General features: G+C 47.4%; 1 protein-coding gene across 1 annotated transcript in view; it reads left to right on the forward strand.

The window, feature by feature from the left end:
- The window catches only part of LOC140400001 (histone H2B-like), a 135,700-nt gene that overhangs the window by 104,280 nt on the left and 11,610 nt on the right, over positions 1 to 19,810 (forward strand). Inside the window, exon 2 of the mRNA XM_072489497.1 lies at positions 8,146 to 8,220. The gene's annotated coding sequence lies outside the window, so the exon portion shown is untranslated. The remainder of the gene's footprint in view (positions 1 to 8,145; positions 8,221 to 19,810) is intronic.

Genomic DNA, 19,810 nt, shown 5'->3' on the forward strand with positions numbered 1-19,810 from the left:
TGAAGTCCTGAGCGATCTCTCGCACCAGGCGCTGGAAGGGCAGTTTGCGGATCAGCAGCTCGGTGGATTTCTGGTAGCGGCGGATCTCCCTCAGAGCCACAGTGCCGGGTCTGTAGCGATGGGGCTTCTTCACTCCGCCCGTGGCTGGAGCGCTCTTGCGGGCCGCTTTGGTAGCCAGCTGTTTGCGAGGAGCTTTGCCTCCGGTCGATTTGCGCGCTGTCTGCTTGGTCCTGGCCATGATGTGAAACTGGGGGAAACGCACACGCTGAGAATGCTGGCGCCGCTCTCTCGCTGCCTATTTAAGACATTATAGTGACCGCCCACTTCTCCTCATTGGATGCAGCCCGAACCCGTGGACAAGTTTGAAAAGAGCGATGATTGGGAAGGATATCAGTGCCCTGATTGGTGGACCTGCAACTGACACCCCATCAATTTCAAAAAGCCCGCCAATTTCACAGGGACCAGGAACGGATATTTAACAAAACCGAAAAAATCAATCTCAAGTTGTAAATATCAAACACATCTCAATGATTCCTTCTCCAATTTTTGTCTCGGATTGGACGCAACCGAGATAAGATGAATAAAATCGAGCAGGTACATAATTAATTCCCGCTCGCATTACAATGTCAGTGTTCACTATGTGCGGTTACAGGTTTGACTTTGGGGAATGGTTGTTTCAGACTGTACAACACATCTATGTCGCCTTGTAATGAGAAAACAAATCAATGATGGGAAAGGATGCTCTAACGCTACCCGTCTTAACAGAAAACCGCGGTTTCCAAGCTGACTCGCTAAACCAGCTCGATGAGTTATTCTGCTGCCATTCTCAGGTCAGTGCTCTCAATGTGAGGATTTGGGCGGCTCTTAAAAGAGCCTTTGTGTTTTGTTAAATTGTCAAATGGATTTTCTCAGCCGCCGAATCCATAGAGAGTGCGGCCCTGGCGTTTGAGAGCGTAAACCACATCCATGGCGGTGACGGTCTTGCGCTTGGCGTGTTCAGTGTAGGTGACGGCGTCCCTGATCACATTCTCCAGGAAAACCTTCAGCACCCCGCGAGTCTCCTCATAGATCAAACCCGAGATGCGCTTGACGCCGCCACGGCGAGCCAGGCGGCGGATTGCTGGTTTGGTGATGCCCTGGATGTTATCACGAAGCACTTTGCGGTGCCGCTTTGCTCCTCCTTTGCCCAGTACTTTGCCTCCTTTCCCTCTGCCAGACATGATGCTTGTTCAGTCAAATCGCTGCTGAATGAGAGACGAGCTGCTGCTCTTTCCTTTATTATACAGCCCGCCCCGACCTGACCGAGGGAGAGGCGGAGAGCAGACTGAGTGACAGACAGGGCAGTGAAATGTCTTTGATCATCCAGCTCCTCCTCCTGCCTGCTCCAACCCACATTTTATATTCCAAACAGAAGTGAAAAGAGGGCGCTGAACAACACGTACAAACTGTAACATCAGACAGCAGCTAGTTAGAAACGCGGATCTATTAAATCCAGACTTGTCAGTAATATTCCCGCCTCAGTTCGCTCCTTTCGAGAACCAGCCCAACTATCTGCTCCCATTTCAACCCCAGCTCCTATTCCATCCCCACACAACTCCTCTCCCAGACGGGTTGGGAATTTTACCAACATCCCTTCCAGCTGATATAGTGTTTAAGTTGTCAGGCGGGATTTCTCCGCCATGTGAACTCTTTTACAGACTCTCCCCTGAATCTGTGAATAATGAAACTAACACAAACTGTGACTGTTCCCCCGGACACATCCCCGGTTCGGAAGAGACAGCAACATCCCTGTTTTAGTGCAGAGTGGGGGGAGAGGCCCGGTGCAGAGCATGTCAGCGAGTGAGCGGCAATACAGGATTGACATTTCTGTCTGAAATCTGCTCCCAGCACCGGGACAGCGATTCATTGGTCGGGGGATCAGCTCTTTCCTGAGAGATGTGTGTGGCTCTGAGAAGAGCCTTTGGGTTCAGAGGTTTACAATTTGCTCGCCTTCTTTCACTTCTTTGCTGGTTTCTTAGCCTTTACTGATTTCACTTTGGGCTTGGCCTTCAATTGGGTCGGATTTATTCTGCCCGTGGTCTTTTTCACAAGTGACTTTTTCTTCGGGGCTGCTTTCTTCGCGCTCTTTTTGGGAGTTGCCGCCTTCGTGGCTGCTGGTTTCTTGGGAGATTTCTTTGCTGCTGGTTTCTTGGGAGATTTCTTGGCTGCTGGTTTCTTGGGCGATTTCTTGGCTGCTGGTTTCTTCACTGAAGGTTTCTTGCCTGCTCCGGTTTTTCTCACTTTCCCCCCGGTTGTCTTCTTAACGATCTTGAAGGAGCCGGAGGCGCCCGTGCCCTTGACCTGAGCCAAGCTGCCGTTGTCCACACTCCTCCTGACACTTTGCTTGATCTTGTTCCCCTGTTTATCCACATCGACCCCTTTGCTGCGCAGCGCCTTCTTTATGGCCTGTAAGGAAATCCCCTTGCGATCGCCGCTTTCCGCCACAATCTGGAGGATCAGCTCGCCCAGCCCGGGACCTTCTTGTTTCTTCCGGGGAACCGCCTTCTGCTTCTTGACAGCCTTGACTGGGGCGGCGGCTGGAGGAGCCGTTTCGGCGGCTGCACTGTCGCTCATGTCCGGAACTCTGCACAAAATCTCTCCGTCAATGTGGGTGAGAAATGAAGCCTCTGGTGGCGGCACTGAGCAACTTAAAGGCAGCGAGCGGACGGGGCGGAGACAACCTGCTCTCAGCTCCAGGCTGCTGCTGCCTCTCTGTGTTTTTCTCTCGTCCCAAACTCTCCAATTCCACTCAAATTCCAGCTCCACAGTGTCCCAGGATAATTCCTTCCTGTCTCTCACACTCTCATGTTTGCTGTAGAAAAGGTTTCACGCGATTTGAAGGCTCCATTTTGTATTTAACCCCGTTTTACTGATGCACTGTTCGCGCTCTCTCACCCGATCGCCCTCATTTTCCCAACCTTTCCACAGAAATCTGGAAAGCAGCATCGAAACTGCCCTGAAATCCAACTTGGAAAAGTAGGAGGGGAACAGGGGGATTGTTCGAGTAAAAAATATTTCCATTTAGTCCCAGAGGGATTGGGAGATCTCCTGGTCAGAGCGGACACACAAACACAGTTGGTTTCTCCTGTTTGGTCCGCCCCTTTCACACACTCTCTCTTCCACAATATTCACATCCACACACAAGGTCTGGAAATGACATTTCCCAGGGCAGAATTCTCCCTCTTCTCAACACTTGTTTCCCAATCCGTGTCTTAATTATAGATTTTCATCTCACTTACTGATCAATTCTCTGAGTTTTCTGTTTACCTAAATACCCGGCAGCAGCCAGTCATATTTTTAAATCTAAATTCATTGATGACACACCTTCCTTAAAGGTGAAAATACAATTGATCTCCTCTCTATCAGTGGAGATTTTCCTATTTGATGTGATCCTCCTGCACTGCCCGGTAACACTGAACCGCAAACTCAACAAGCAGGGACCCCCAGTTAAAGAATAATCCCACCCCCTCTGAGAGTGGAGATTTTCACAGTGACACACACATTCTGACCATTCTGATCCCAATAGCAAATTTAAAAAATAAAGATGGACTCGCAGAGCCGGACTTTCTGTATGGAGGTGGGACAGTGACCGTCTCACCCACAACACGGCAGCTGTGTTCACAGTGAGGGCCAGTGTTACACGTGTTATCACTGTGTCCAGTGATCACAGTGAGGGCCAGCGTTACACGTGTTATCTCAGTGTCCAGTGTTCACAGTGAGGGCCAGTGTTACACGTGTTATCACTGTATCCAGTGTTCACAGTGAGGGCCAGTGTTGCACGTGTTATCACCATGTCCAGTGTTCACAGTGAGGGCCAGTGTTACACATGTTATCACCGTGTCCAGTGTGCACAGTGAGGGCCAGTGTTACACGTGTTATCAATGTATCCAGTGTTCACAGTGAGGGTCAGTGTTACACCAGTTGTCACTGTGTCCATAACACTCCTGATGAAATATTGAAAATTTGAGACAGAGACAGAGAAAAATAGAGAGTGACAGAGAAACAAGGATAAGGATGAACTCATAGAGCTGGACTTTCTGTGTGGAGGGGAGACACTTCCACAATCCGGGCACCTGGAAATCAGAGGAATATTTACAACCAGGGGAGTTTCCATCCAGGAGAGTGTTTAAAATTAGTGAGTGTAAACCAGGAGAGTGTGCAAAACCATGAGAATGTGCACAATAAAAGGTGTGTAAACCAGGGTAGTATGTACAACAGGGGAATGTATAAAGCAGGGAGTGTATTCACCAGATGATTGTGTGAATCATGAGAATTGTAATACCAGAGAAGTGTGTAAATCTAAAGGTGAACAAAGAAAAGTACAGCACAGGAACAGGCCCTTCGGCCCTCCAAGCCTGTGCCGACCATGCTGCCCGACTAAACTACAACCTTCTACACTTCCTGGGTCCGTACCCCTCTATTCCCATCCTATTCATGTATTTGTCAAGATGGCCCTTAAATGTCACTATCGTCCCTGCTTCCACTACGTCCTCTGGCAGCTAGTTCCAGGCACCCACTACCCTCTGTGTAAAAAAGACTTGCCTCGTACATCTACTCTAAACATTGCCCCTCGCACCTTAAACCTATGCCCCCGAGTAATTGACCCCTCTACCCTGGGGAAAAGCCTCTGACTATCCACTCTGTCTATGCCCCTCATAATTTTGTCTATCTCTGTCAGGTCGCCCCTCAACCTCCGTCGTTCCAGTGAGAACTAACCAAGTTTATTCAACCGCTCCTCATAGCTAACGCCCTCCATACCAGGCAACATCCTGGTTAATCTCTTCTGCACTCTCTCTAAAGCTTCCACATCCTTCTAGTAGTGTGGCGACCAGAATTGAACACTATACTCCAAGTGTGGCCTAACTAAGGTTCTGTACAGCTGCAACATGACTTGCCAATTCTTATTCACAATGCCCCGGCCAATGAAGGCAAGCATGCCGTGTGCTTCCTTAACTACCTTCTCCACCTTTGTTGCCCCTTTCAGTGACCTGTGGACCTGTACTCCTAGATCTCTCTGACTTTCAATACTCTTGAGAGTTCTACTATTCAATGTCTATTCCCTACCGGCATTAGACCGTCCAAAATGCATTATCTCACATTTGTCCGGATTAAACTCCATCTGTCATCTCTCCGCCTAAGTCTCCAAACAATCTAAATCCTGCTGTATCCTCTGACAGTCATCATCACTACCGCAATTCCAACAACCTTTGTGTCATCTGCAAACTTACTAATCAGACCAGTTACATTTTCCTCCCAATCATTTATATATACTACGAACAGCAAAGGTCCCAGCACTGATCCCTGCGGAACACCACTAGTCACAGCACTCCAATTAGAAAAGCATCCTTCCATTTCCACTCTCTGCCTTTATGACCTAGCCAGTTCTGTATCCACTTTGCCAGCTCACTCCTGATACCATGTGACTTCACCTTTTGTACCAGTCTACCATGAGGGACCTTTGACAAGGCCTTACTGAAGTCATTATAGACAACATCCACTGCTCTACCTGCATCAATCATCTTTGTGACCTCTTCGGAAAACTCTATCAAGTTAGTGAGACATGAACTCCCCTTCACAAAACCATGCTGCCTCCCACTAATATGTCCATTTGGATAGAGAGTGAACCAGGAGAGTGAGTGAACCAGGAGAGTGAGTGAACCAGGAGAGTGAGTGAACCAGGGGTGTGAGTGAACCAGGGGAGCGAGTGAACCAGGAGAGCGAGTGAACCAGGAGAGCGAGTGAACCAGGAGAGCGAGTGAACCAGGAGAGCGAGTGAACCAGGAGAGCGAGTGAACCAGGAGAGCGAGTGAACCAGGAGAGCGAGTGAACCAGGAGAGCGAGTGAACCAGGAGAGCGAGTGAACCAGGGGAGCGAGTGAACCAGGGGAGCGAGTGAACCAGGGGAGCGAGTGAACCAGGGGAGCGAGTGAACCAGGGGAGCGAGTGAACCAGGGGAGCGAGTGAACCAGGGGAGCGAGTGAACCAGGGGAGTGAGTGAACCAGGGGAGTGAGTGAACCAGGAGAGTGAGTGAACCAGGGGATATAGTGAACCAGGAGAGTGAGTGAACCAGGAGAGTGAGTGAACCAGGAGAGCGAGTGAACCAGGGGAGCGCGTGAACCAGGGGAGCGCGTGAACCAGGGGAGCGCGTGAACCAGGGGAGCGCGTGAACCAGGGGAGCGCGTGAACCAGGGGAGCGCGTGAACCAGGGGAGCGCGTGAACCAGGGGAGCGCGTGAACCAGGGGAGCGGGTGAACCAGGGGAGCGCGTGAACCAGGGGAGCGCGTGAACCAGAGGAATGAGTGAACCAGGGAAGTGAGTGAACCAGGGAAGTGAGTGAACCAGGGAAGTGAGTGAACCAGGGAAGTGAGTGAACCAGGGAAGTGAGTGAACCAGGGTAGTGAGTGAACCAGCGGAGTGAGTGAACCAGCGGAGTGAGTGAACCAGCGGAGTGAGTGAACCAGGGGGTTGAGTGAACCAGGGGAGTGAGTGAACCCAGAGGTGGAACAGTGGTTCGCACTGCTGCCTCACTGTGCCAGGGACCTGGGTTCAATTCTAGCATTGGGTGACTGCCTGTATGGCATTTGCATGTTCTCCCCGTGTGTGTGGGTGGGTTTCCTCCGGGTGCTCCGATATCCTCCCACAGGCCATAGATGTGCAGGTTTGGTGGATCGGCAATGCTGAATTCCCGCTGTGTCCAAGGGTGTGTCGGTTCAGTGGGGTTACGGGTTTATGGGGATAAGGCGGCGAGTGGGCGGAGCTGGGGCGCTCTTTCAGAGGGTCGCTGCAGACTCGATGGGCCGAATTGCCTCCTTCACACTGTAGTAATTCTGTGGTTCAGTGGAATGGTAGTTTGCAGAAAGTGAGAGTTTCAGGGGCTGAGTGACAGTGTAATAACAAACAAGCTGCAGGCAATGACTGCAAATTGAATCTCTCATTGGGACAAACACACAGCTACAAAGGTGATTGGTTGAGCCCGAGGGCGCAGGGCCACTTGCAGCCACACACACAGACCCCCCAACACGGACTCGAAAGGAGGTTTTGCCCGATATGTAATGACAGTGAAAAGGGGAATATTCCCATTGATTCTCAATGCTGAATTGCGGCGGGGATGTGCGCATGCCCGGTGTAACCCCGCCCCTGCTTGTCGTCATTCTGAGATTGGGAGCGCATGCGCAGCCCCTCCCCCACACTCTCCATTTGGTCACTGAATCGCTTTGTTGAAACTGAGGGAAATGTCAATGTCAGCGCCCAGGTCAGCGAGGAAACAGCGTTCTCATTGCAGCAGCACCTCCATCTGGGAGTGTGAGCAAAGAGGCTCAGAGATCATGACTGACTCGGGGGGAGTTCAGGGAGAATCGGGGGCTGTTTGCAAGAGGCGCAGCGGAGCACGATCTTGTTCCGGGACTTGGAGTGGGTGGGGGGTGGGGGGCGTGGAGGGAGAGCTCTTTCTGGGCCTGGCTTATTGTCTGATTCTGGGTTAGGATTTGGAGAGTATTTTCTTTCTTTTACTGATTGGGGGCAGCACGGTGGCATCGTGGTTAGCACGGTTGCTTCACAGCTCTAGGGTCCCAGGTTCGAATCCCGGCTTGGTCACTGTCTGTGCGGAGTCTGCACGTTCTCCCCGTATCTGCGTGGGTTTCCTCCGGGTGCTCCAGTTTCCTCCCACAGTCAGATGTGCGGGTTAGGTGGAATGGCCATGATAAATTGCACTTAGTGTCCAATACTGTCCAACAGCGCACATGGGCTGGTTTAGCACACTGGGCTAAATCGCTGGCTTTTAAAGCAGACCAAGTGCAGGCCAGCAGCACGGTTCAGTTCCCGTACCAGCCTCCCCGAACAGGCGCTGGAATGTGGCGACGAGGGGCTTTTCACAGTTACTTCATTTAATTTGTGACAATAAGCGATTTTCTTTTCATTTCACATGGTTAGGTGGGGTTACTGGGTAAGGGTGGAGGCGTGGAACGCTCTTTACAAAGATGGGCTCGATGGACCGAATGGCCTCCTTTTGCACTATAAATTCTGTGATTATCAGTTGAAAGAATAGATTGATCTATCATTGGCCTCATCTGACCCTGATTTACAAGAGATTTGCTTTCTTCCCCCTAGTTCAACAGATGAAGAAATGAGTTCCAAGAACAAGATGATGATTCCTCATGTGCCGCCATCTCCTTCTAACTGACAGTAAGTACAATATTAATCCAACATTGCAGAGACACAGACACAACATCAACTCCACCGTCACAGAGAACAGAAGCAGTCACACTCACATTGACCTCAAGTCCCAGATAAACATGTCCAATCCAACAGTGATACACGAGAGGGCAGGTGGGATATTTTTCCACAATTCGTCCTCCCTCCATATCATGGAACGTTGGATCAACTTGTTGTGATAACAGCTTTTCATCTGTAAAGTAACCAGTAGAGTATTAATTAGGTATAGATTCAGCAATCAATGTGGATGTAATCCATTTGCACTTTTTTTGCACCTTAGTGCAAAATACATAATAATAATCGCTTCTTGTCACAAGTAAGCTTCAATGAAGTTACTGTGAAAAGCCCCTAGTCGCCACATTTCAGCACCTGTTCGGGGTGGCAGTTACGGGATTGAACCCGCGCTGCTGGCCTTCTTCTGCATTACAAGCCAGTTGTTTAGCCCACTGTGCTAAACCAGTCCCTGGTTTAACTCGAACGATCTCCGATATAACGGTACAGTGTCATTTTCATGAGACGTGGATACAGATCATTTGTTATATCAATATTATCACTAAAAGTAATAATGGAAGATCAATATTGAACAGAAAATTCACCATTAACTCAGAACAGATATTGACAAGAACAGAAAACACAATAAAATCATGCTCATCAGAGAGGTGGACAGCTAGAGATTAAACCCAGAATCCTCTAACAGAGATAGACAGCTACAAATGCAAGCACACAGAACAGAGGCAGAGAGTTATAGAATCAAATTGATTTTTCGCTAACACATGACCCATAACAGAGACAGACAGCTACAGTGGAAAACACACACTCTCACACACATTCAGACACCAACAACTGAGCAGAAAGCAGTAAAATATGCCATAGATCATACACAGACAGTGAGGGTAAAACACACTCACACATTCTCCCACAGTAAGCAGTAAAATATGCATTATCTATTACAGAGAGACAGTGAGGGTAAAACACACACTCATATTTTCTTATGCACATGTTCACTCACAAGTAACTTAGCAGTAAGCACAACATAAGCATTATATATCACAGAGTCTGAGGGTGAAACACACACACACCAATCACTGAGCATTAAGCAGTAAAATATGTTGTATAGAGCACAGAGTAACAGTGAGGTTTATACACACTCACGCACACTCTTTCTCTCATACACTCTCTCTCTCACACACACACCCATGCACTGTCTCTCCCACAGACACTCACAAATCCAGAACATAGTAGTAATCAATAAAATATTAATTATATATCACAGAGAGACAGTGAGGTTAATACACACGCACTCACTCACTCACTCTCTCTCTCTCTCACACACCAGTCACTGAGCAGGAAGCAATTAAATATGTGACATATATCACAGAGATACAGTGAGGGTAAAACATGCACTCACACTCTCTCTCACATACACACTCTCTCGCCAACACACCAGTCACTGAGCAGTAAGCAATAAAGTATGCGATATATACCACAGAGATAGTGAGGGTAAAATATGCATTCACTCTCTCACTCACACGCGCTCACTCAGACAGTCACACAGCAGTAACTGAGCAGTAAGCTGTACAATATGTGTTATACACCATAGAGAGACAGTGAGGGTAAATCACACACTCGCGCTGTCTCTCACACACTGTCTCACATTTTACTGCTTACTGAGCAGTAAAATATTTGTTACATATCAGAGAGAAAAAGTGAGGGTAACACGCGCACACACACACTCTGTCTCTTGCACACACTCTCAGACACAGTCACACACACTCACAAACACTCTCTCTCTCATAGAAACCCTACAGTGCAGAAGGAGACCATTCAACCCATCGTGTCTGCATTGACCCTCTGAATGAGCACGTCACGCTAAGACCAATCTCCCACCCTCTCCTTGTAACCCCACCGAGGGTCAGTTTAGCATATCCAAACCCCATAACTTGCATATCTTTGGACTGTGGGAGGAAACCGGAGGAAACCCAAACAGACACGGAAGAATGTACAAACTCCACACAGTCGCCCGAAGTCAGAATCAAATCCAGGTCTCTGAAGCTGTCAGGCAGCAGTGCTTACCACTGTGCTACCCTGCTGCCCATCAGCAGTACATCCACTTTTCACCCTGTTGCTCTCTCACGCACATACACAAACACTCACTGTCCCTCACACATACAGACTCTCCCTCACACACACTCTCACTCCCTCACACACACACTACCTCACACACACTCTCACTCACACTCACACACTCTCACTCACACTCACTCCCTCACACACACTGTCACTAACACTCACTATCTTACTTGCACACTTTCACTCACACTCACTATCTCACTCACACGCTCTGTCACACTCCTTCACTCTCACTCACACACTCTTGCTCACACTCACTCCCTCACACACACTCAGACTGACACTCACTATCTCACTCACACACTTTCGCTCACAGTCACTATCTCACTCACTCCCTCTCACACACACACTCTCTCTTGCACACTATCTCACTCACACACTCACACATACTCCCTCTCACACACACTCACTCCCTCTCACACACACTCACTCCCTCTCACACACACACCATCTCACTCTCACTCTCATTTATGCTCACTATCTCGCACATTATCTCACTCCCTCTCACACATACTATCTCACGCACACACACGCTATTTACTGAGCAATAAGCTGTATAATATTTGTGATGTATCACAGAGAAACAAAGAGGGCAAAACACACACACAACTGTCACACACACTTACGCTCTCTCTCACACAAAGATGCTGCTTCTCTCTCTCACACACTCTCTCTCTCACACACACTCAGTCACTCTCACTCACACACATACCAGTCACTGAGCAGTAAGCAGTTACATTTGTGATATATATCGCAGATACATAGTGAGGGTAAAACACACACACACACACCTGTAAGAGTAAAATATGTGTTATATATCACAAATACATAGTGAGGGTAAAACACACACACACCTGTAAGAGTAAAATATGTGTTATATATCACAGATAAATAGTGAGGGTAAAACTCACACACACACCTGTAAGAGTAAAATATGTGTTCTATATCACAGATACATAGTGAGGGTAAAACACACACACACCTGTAAGAGTAAAATATGTGTTATATATCACAGATAAATAGTGAGGGTAAAACTCACACACACACCTGTAAGAGTAAAATATGTGTTATATATCACAGATACATAGTGAGGGTAAAACTCACACACACCTGTAAGAGTAAAATATGTGTTATATATCACAGATACATAGTGAGGGTAAAACACACACACACCTGTAACAGTAAAATATGTGTTATATAATCACAGATACATAGTGAGGGTAAAACTCACACACACACCTGTAAGAGTAAAATATGTGTTATATATCACAGATACATAGTGAGGGTAAAACACACACACACCTGTAAGAGTAAAATATGTGTTATATATCACAGATACATAGTGAGGGTAAAACACACACACCTGTAAGAGTAAAATATGTGTTATATATCACAGATACATAGTGAGGGTAAAACACACACACACCTGTAAGAGTAAAATATGTGTTATATATCACAGATACATAGTGAGGGTAAAACTCACACACACCTGTAAGAGTAAATAATGTGTTATATATCAAAGAGAGACAGTGGGGGAAAATACACACAGGCTCACACACACACAATCTCATACAAACTCATACCCCAGTAACAGAGCAGCAATCACTAATATATGTGTTATATATCAAAGACAGTGAGGGTAAAACTGACAGCCAAACTCACTCACACACACACACACACACACACACACACACACACAACAATAACTGAGCAGTAAGCAGTAAAATGTTATATATCATAGAAACAATGAGGATAATACTCACACTCTCTCACTTACCCACTCTCACTCACCAGTAAATGAACAGTAAGCAGTACAATATGTGTCCTATATCACAGAGAGATATGGAGGGTCAAACACACTCTCACACACCAGTACCTCTGTGAATCAATCTTATCATAAACTTTCTTGTCACAAGTAGGCTTACATTAACACTGCAATGAAGTACCTGTGAAAATCCCCTAGTCGCCACATTCTGGCGCCTGTTTGGGTACACGGAGGGGGAATTCAGAATGTCCAAATTACCTAGCAGCATGTCTTTTGGGACAATCGACCCATGAGTGCGTGCAGTAACCTCACTGTCTCTCTGTGATATATAATGAATATTCCACAGCTTATTGCTCAGTTACTGGTGTGAGGGAGTGTGTGTGTGTGTGTGTGTGTGTGTGTGTGTGAGAGAGAGAGAGAGAGAGTGTGTGAGTATGTGTGTACCCTCACTGTCTCTCTCTGCTTTATAACTCATATATTTCACTCTCTCACACATTCTCTCTCTCACACACTCGTACACTATCTCATTCACACACACCAGTAACTGAGCGGTAAAATATGAATTATATATCGCAGAGAGACAGTGAGGGTAAAACATACACTCACACTCTATTTCTCTGGCAAACACTAACTCTCACACACACTCACGCTCTCTCTCACTCTCTCTCTCACTGACTCTCTCTCTCACACGCACACCAGTCACTGAGCAGTAAGCAGTTAAATATGCGTTATATATCACAGAGGGACAGTGAGGGTAAAACACACACTCGCACATCAGTAACTGAGCAGTAAAATATGTGTTATATATCAACAGAGACAATGAAGGTACTCACACAGATTATTTCTCACACTCATACACTCACACACACAGTGACACATTCAAAGGTGAGGGTAAAACACACACTCACACTCTATTTCTCTGGCAAACACTAACTCTCACACACACTCACACTCTTGCTCCCTCTCTCACAGACTCTCACACACACCAGTCACTGAGCAGTAAGCAGTTAAATGTGTTATATATCGCAGAGGGACAGTGAGGGTAAAACACACTCTCTCCACTCTCACACTTAAGTAACTGAGCAGTAAGCAGTAAAATATATTATATATGATAGCCAGATAGTGAGGATAAACACGCACTCCCACACCAGTAACTGAGCAGTAAAATATGTGAAATATCAGAGACAATGAAGGCAAAACACACACACTCACAAGCAGACTATATCTCATACTCATACACTCTTGCACACACAGTGACACATTCTCTCGCACACACTCACACATACTCTGATATTCACACACACTTTGACACAAGAGTAACTGAGCAGTAAGCAGTAAAATATGCATCATATATCACAGAGACCGTGATGGTAAAACACACTCTCACTCTCTCGCGCGCACACACACACACACACACACACACCGGTAACTGAGCAGCAACAGCAAAATATGTTATATATATCAAATAGTGACAATGTCAAATACACATAGGCTCACTCGCTCACGCACCCACTCCCCCTCTCACGCACCCACTCCCCCTCTCACGCACCCAATCCCCCTCTCACGCACCCACTCCCCCTCTCACGCACCCACTCCCCCTCTCACGCACCCACTCCCCCTCTCACGCACCCACTCCCCCTCTCTCTCTCTCTCTCTCTCACGCACCCACTCTCTCTCTCTCTCACGCACCCACTCTCTCTCTCTCTCACACCCTCTCAAACATACCTGTAACTGAACGGCAGACACTAATATATGCATTATATATCACAGAGGCAGTGAGGAGAAAACTGACTCCCACGTGCACACACTTCTGCTCACACTTTCTATCACACACTCACTCACCGCACTCCAGGAACTGAACAGTAAGCTGTAAAATATGTGTTATACTTCACTGAGAGTCTCACACACTCTCTCACTCACACACACACTTACACACCATTAACTGAGCAGTAAGCTGTAAAATATTTGTTGTATCTCACCGCGAAACAATGACGCAAAACACATCCTCACACTCTCACTCGATCATACAAACACTATCTCTCACTCACACTCAAGCTCTCTCACACACACTTAGGCTCTCTCACGCACGCTCAGGCTCTCTCACGCACGCTCAGGCTCTCTCACGCACGCCCAGGCTCTCTCTCGCACGCCCAGGCTCTCTCACGCACGCTCAGGCTCTCTAACACACATCCAGGCTCTCTCTCGCACACGCAGGCTCTCTCACGCACACCCAGGCTCTCTCACGCACACCCAGGCTCTCTCACGCTCACCCAGGCTCTCTCACGCACACCCAGGCTCTCTCACGCACACCCAGGCTCTCTCACGCACACCCAGGCTCTCTCACGCACACCCAGGCTCTCTCACGCACACTCAGGCTCTCTCACGCACACTCAGGCTCTCTCACGCACACTCAGGCTCTCTCACGCACACTCAGGCTCTCTCACGCACGCTCAGGCTCTCTCACGCACGCCCAGGCTCTCTCTCGCACGCTCAGGCTCTCTCACGCACGCCCAGGCTCTCTCACGCACGCTCAGGCTCTCTAACGCACACCCAGGCTCTCTCTCGCACACCCAGGCTCTCTCACGCACACCCAGGCTCTCTCACGCACACCCAGGCTCTCTCACGCACACCCAGGCTCTCTCACGCACACCCAGGCTCTCTCACGCACACCCAGGCTCTCTCTCGCACACCCAGGCCCTCTCACGCGCACTCAGGCTCTCTCACGCGCACTCAGGCTCTCTCACGCACACCCAGGCTCTCTCACGCACACCCAGGCTCTCTCACGCACACCCAGGCTCTCACGCACACCCAGGCCCTCTCACGCACACCCAGGCTCTCTCTCTCACACACACAAGTCACTGAGCATTAAGCAGTTAAATATGCGTCTTGTATCGCAGAGGGACAGTGAGGGTAAAACACACTCTCGCCACTCTCACACTTCAGTAACTGAGCAGTAAGCAGTAAAATATGTTATATATCACAGAGAGACAATGACGGTAAAGCACACACATACTCTCTCCCCTCACACTCCTGAAGACTATTTCTCACACTCACACACTCTGTCACACGGACTGACACACACTCTTGCACACAGTCCCTCACACACTCTCAGACTCTCACATATTCACACACTTTCTGATACTCACAAACTCTCTGACACAACAATATCTGAGTAATAAGTAGTAAAATATGCATCATACATCAAAGAGAGACAATGAGGATAAAATACACATAAGTGCACTCTCTCACAAACACACATACATGCTCGCACATGCATTCTCACACATACACACTTTCACACACACATGCACGCTTATTCTCACACACATGCTCTCTCACACACATGCGCTGTCTCTCTCTCTCTCACACACATGCTCTCACATACCAGTAATGAGCAGCAGACACTAATATATGCATTATATATCACTGAGACAATGAGGGGAAAACTGACACACACACACACACACAAACGTTCGCTCTCACACTCACACTCTCTCTCACACTCACACTCTCTCACACACACACACACTGAAAGTAAGCAGTAAAATATGTGTTATGTATCAATGAGAGACAGTGAGGGTAATACACACTTTCGCACACATTCATGCCGACTCTCTCGCACACACGAACACACACTTACTCATCAATATCTGATCAGTAAGCAGTAGAATATGTGTTATATATCATAGAGTGACATTGAAAATAAAACACACGCACACATACTCACATTCTCTCACTCTGACACACCAGTAACTGAGCAGGAAGCAGTAAAATATGCATTATATATCACAGGGACATTGAGGATAAAACTTACACACACACAAACCGCTAACTGAGCACTAAACTGTAAGTATGCATTATATATCACAGCGAGATTGGGAGTCTGACGAACAAGGCAGATGAAGTGAGAATCTGGGGTTTGATGTATTTGCTGTCACTGAATCACGGTTGGGAGAGGGGAAGGATTGGGAGCTCAATATTCCGGCATATAGGATCTCCAGGAGAGATCGGGCAGGAGGTAAAAGGGGCGCGGGTGTCACAATTTTGATCAGGGAATGAATGACATCAGTAAGGAGAGACGGCATCTAAGAAGGCTCTTCAACTGAAGCCAAATGGGTATATCTTAAAAACCAAAAAGGAGCAATCACATTACTGGAGTGTTCTATAGTCCCCTAACCATCCGAAAGATATAGAAGAGCAAATATGTAGACAAATTTGAGAGAAGTGGCAAAGTAATAGGAGTGTGATAGTGGGATCAGTGGGGGATTCCAACTTCCCCAATATGAACTGGTGTAGTCATAGTGTGAAAGTTTAGAGGGAGCGGAATTCTTAAAATGCATCCATGAGAACTTTTTAAGCTAGTACGTAGAAGGACAGACAAGAGAGGGGCGGTCTTGGACTTCATTTTCAGTAACAAAGCTGGACAAGTGGTTGAAGTATCGTTGGGGGAGCATTTTGCAGACCGTGATCATAATTCATTAAGTGCAAGATAGTTCTGGAAAAGGACATGGATGGACCTCAGATCAAAGTTCACAAATGGAGGAAGGCTGATTTTAATAAGATCAGATATGATTTGGCCAGAGTGGATCGGGAGCAGACACCTTTCGGTAAATCTGTGACAGAACAGTGGGACACATTCAACAAGGAAATAGGGAGAGTACACGGCCAACATGTTCCAATCAAGAAAAGGGTGAGACCAACAAATCCAGTCAACCATGTATATTGAGGGATATACAGCGTTGGATAAGTAGAAAAGGGGGGGGGGGGGCCTGTGGGAGATATCGAGGGCTCAAAACAGCAGAAGCGTCACAGGTGTACAGAATGTGCAAGAGGGAACTTAAAACGGAAATTAGGAGAGGAAAAAGGAGACGTGAAAGGATACTTGCAGGTAAAATGAAGTTGTTTTACAAGTAACCACTCAGGTTAGACTGATTGGTCTGTAGTTTCCTGGTTTATCCTTTCCTCCCTTCTTCAATAATGGTACCACCTTGGCAATCCTCCAGTCCGCCAGCGCCTCTCCTGTGGCCAGAGAGGAATTGAAAATTATTGCCAGTGTCCCTGCTATTTCCTCACTCAGCAGCCTGGGATACACTTCATCTGGCCCTGGAGCTTTGTCTACTTTGAAGCCTCCCACTCAGAACCTCCTCTCTGTCTATATTAATCTCTTTAGCTTTATGACAGTCCTTCTCCCTGATTTCTATACCCACACTGTCCTTCTCACGGGTGAACACTGACACAAAGTACTCATTTTAAACCCTACCTACATCCTCCGGTTCCACACACAAGTTACCACTGTGCTCTGTCATGGGCCCTACTCTGTACTGAATTATCATTTTACCTTTAATGTGGAAACTATTGGAAGCAATTCTGAGACACAGAATTAATCTGCATTTGTAGTGGCAGGGATTAATCAGGAACAGTCAGCATGGTTTTGTTCAGGGGAGGACATGTCTGACCAACTTGATTGAATTTTTTTTAAAGAGGTGAACAGGTGTGTAGATGAGCGAAATGCATTTTGACGTAGTCTACTTGGACTTCAGCAAGGCTTTTCATCAGGTCCCACATGGGAGACTGATAGCGAAGGTCAGTTTCTATGGGACATAAGGAAATTTGGCAAATTGGATCCAAAATTGGCTGAGTGGTAGAAAGCAGAGGCAGTTGGTGGAGGAGTGTTTTTCTGACTGGAAGACTGTCCAGTGGGTTCCCACAGGGATCAGTGTTGAGGCCCTGGCTGTTGGTGGTTGATACAAATGCTTTAGATATGAATGTAGGAGGGTTGATCAGTAAGTTTGCAGATGATATGAAATTTGGTGGGGTGGTAAATGTTGAGGAGGATAGCCTCCGAATACAGGAGGACACAGATGGACTGATCAGTGGCAATTGGAATTCAATCTGGAAGAGATGCAGTTGGGCAGGACAAACAAGACAAGAGAATACATGATAAATGGCAGGACGCTGGGAGGCACGAAGGACCGGAGGAATCTTGGTGTGCATGTACACCAGTACCTTAACATAGAACAGTTGGATACAATGGTTAAGGAAGCCTATGGCAGTGTGTATCAAACTTTTTAACCGGGGTCCCATTTTTACCAACCTCCCATCCTTCGGGACCCTCGCTGGGCGGCCTTTGCGACCATCTCCGGCTGATCTTCACGACCCACCATTTTCACTTGACTTTAATGTGACAGGTGGGCCTGCTCGGTCCCCACGATCTCACTTGCTTTGTTATTCAATGTTACATTTCTGATAATGACTCCAGCTGATGATTGAAGATCTCACTGCATCCATTGAAAAAAATACAGAGGTTTGTCCTCGAACTCGCCCTGCTTAGTCTTCAAACGTCTTTGACATTTTGAGGGTTTTAAACTTTCATTTGCCAGTAATTCCCTGTATGTAACACCCATGAAATTTGACTCCTGATTGCAGTGGCACAATTTATAAACCCACCCCTCAAATACTCATCGTTGTGCTGCTTTGTTCCTGTTTTCAGCTTCTTCATGGGTTGTTATCCAGAGGCCCTGGAGTTCACTCCAGCACTGCTGGCAGCTGCAAAATGGAGGAATCTCTCTCGGGCCCAGAACACGTGATGTCAGCGTACGGGGCGTTGACCTGCTCTCTGCCACTGCTTCCGGTGGGAGGACTCCAGAATTTGCTGATTAAAAACTGGCCTGGGACAGCGCGCTGACGTCAGGAGCAGCCAGACCCCTTGCTGAGCTCCGGACCTGCGCACTACTTGACAAGGCAGGCATGCGCGGAATGGCCGACAATCTCAAACGGCCATCACGGTCGGCATTTGTAAACACTAGACGTGACCATTGGCCATTCCTCCCGCGATCTGCATCACCAGCACCCTCCTGAAACTTGCCAGAGATCCACCCACAGGTCACGACTCTGAGCTTGAAAACCCCGGGCCTGTGCTATCCTTGTCTCTATTAGCCGAGGCACAGAGTTTAAGAACAGGCAGGTTATGATGGAACTGTATAAAACATTGGTTAGGCCTCAGCTGAGTAATACGCACACTCAAAATGTATCACTGTATCACAGAGTGAGTAAATCCCACACTCACACAATGTATCAGAGAGAGAGTAAATTCCACACATACACACTGTATCAGAGAGAGTAAATCCCACACTCACACACGTTATCAGAGTGAGTAAATCCCACACTCACACACTATATCAGAGAGTGAGTAAATCCCACACTCCCACACTGTATCAGAGTGAATAAATCACACACTGTATCAGAGAGTAAGTAAATCCCATACTCACACACTGTATCAGAGAGTGAGTAAATCCCACACTCACACACTGTATCAGAGTGAATAAATCACACACTGTATCAGAGAGTGAGTAAATCCCATACTCACACACTGTATCAGAGACTGAGAAAATCCCACACTCACACACTGTATCAGAGAGTGAGTAAATCCCACACTCACACACTGTATCAGAGTGAGTAAATCCCACACTCACACACTGTATGAGAGAGTGAGTGAATCTCACACTCACACTGTATCAGAGAGTGAGTAAATCCCACACTCACACACTGTATCAGAGTGAGTAAATCCCACACTAACACACTGTATCAGAGAGTGAGTGAATCTCACACTCACACTGTATCAGAGAGTGAGTAAATCCCACACTCACACACTGTATCAGAGAGTGA

Source organism: Scyliorhinus torazame, chromosome 24 (genome assembly GCF_047496885.1).
Source record: "Scyliorhinus torazame isolate Kashiwa2021f chromosome 24, sScyTor2.1, whole genome shotgun sequence".
Lineage (NCBI taxonomy): Eukaryota > Metazoa > Chordata > Chondrichthyes > Carcharhiniformes > Scyliorhinidae > Scyliorhinus > Scyliorhinus torazame.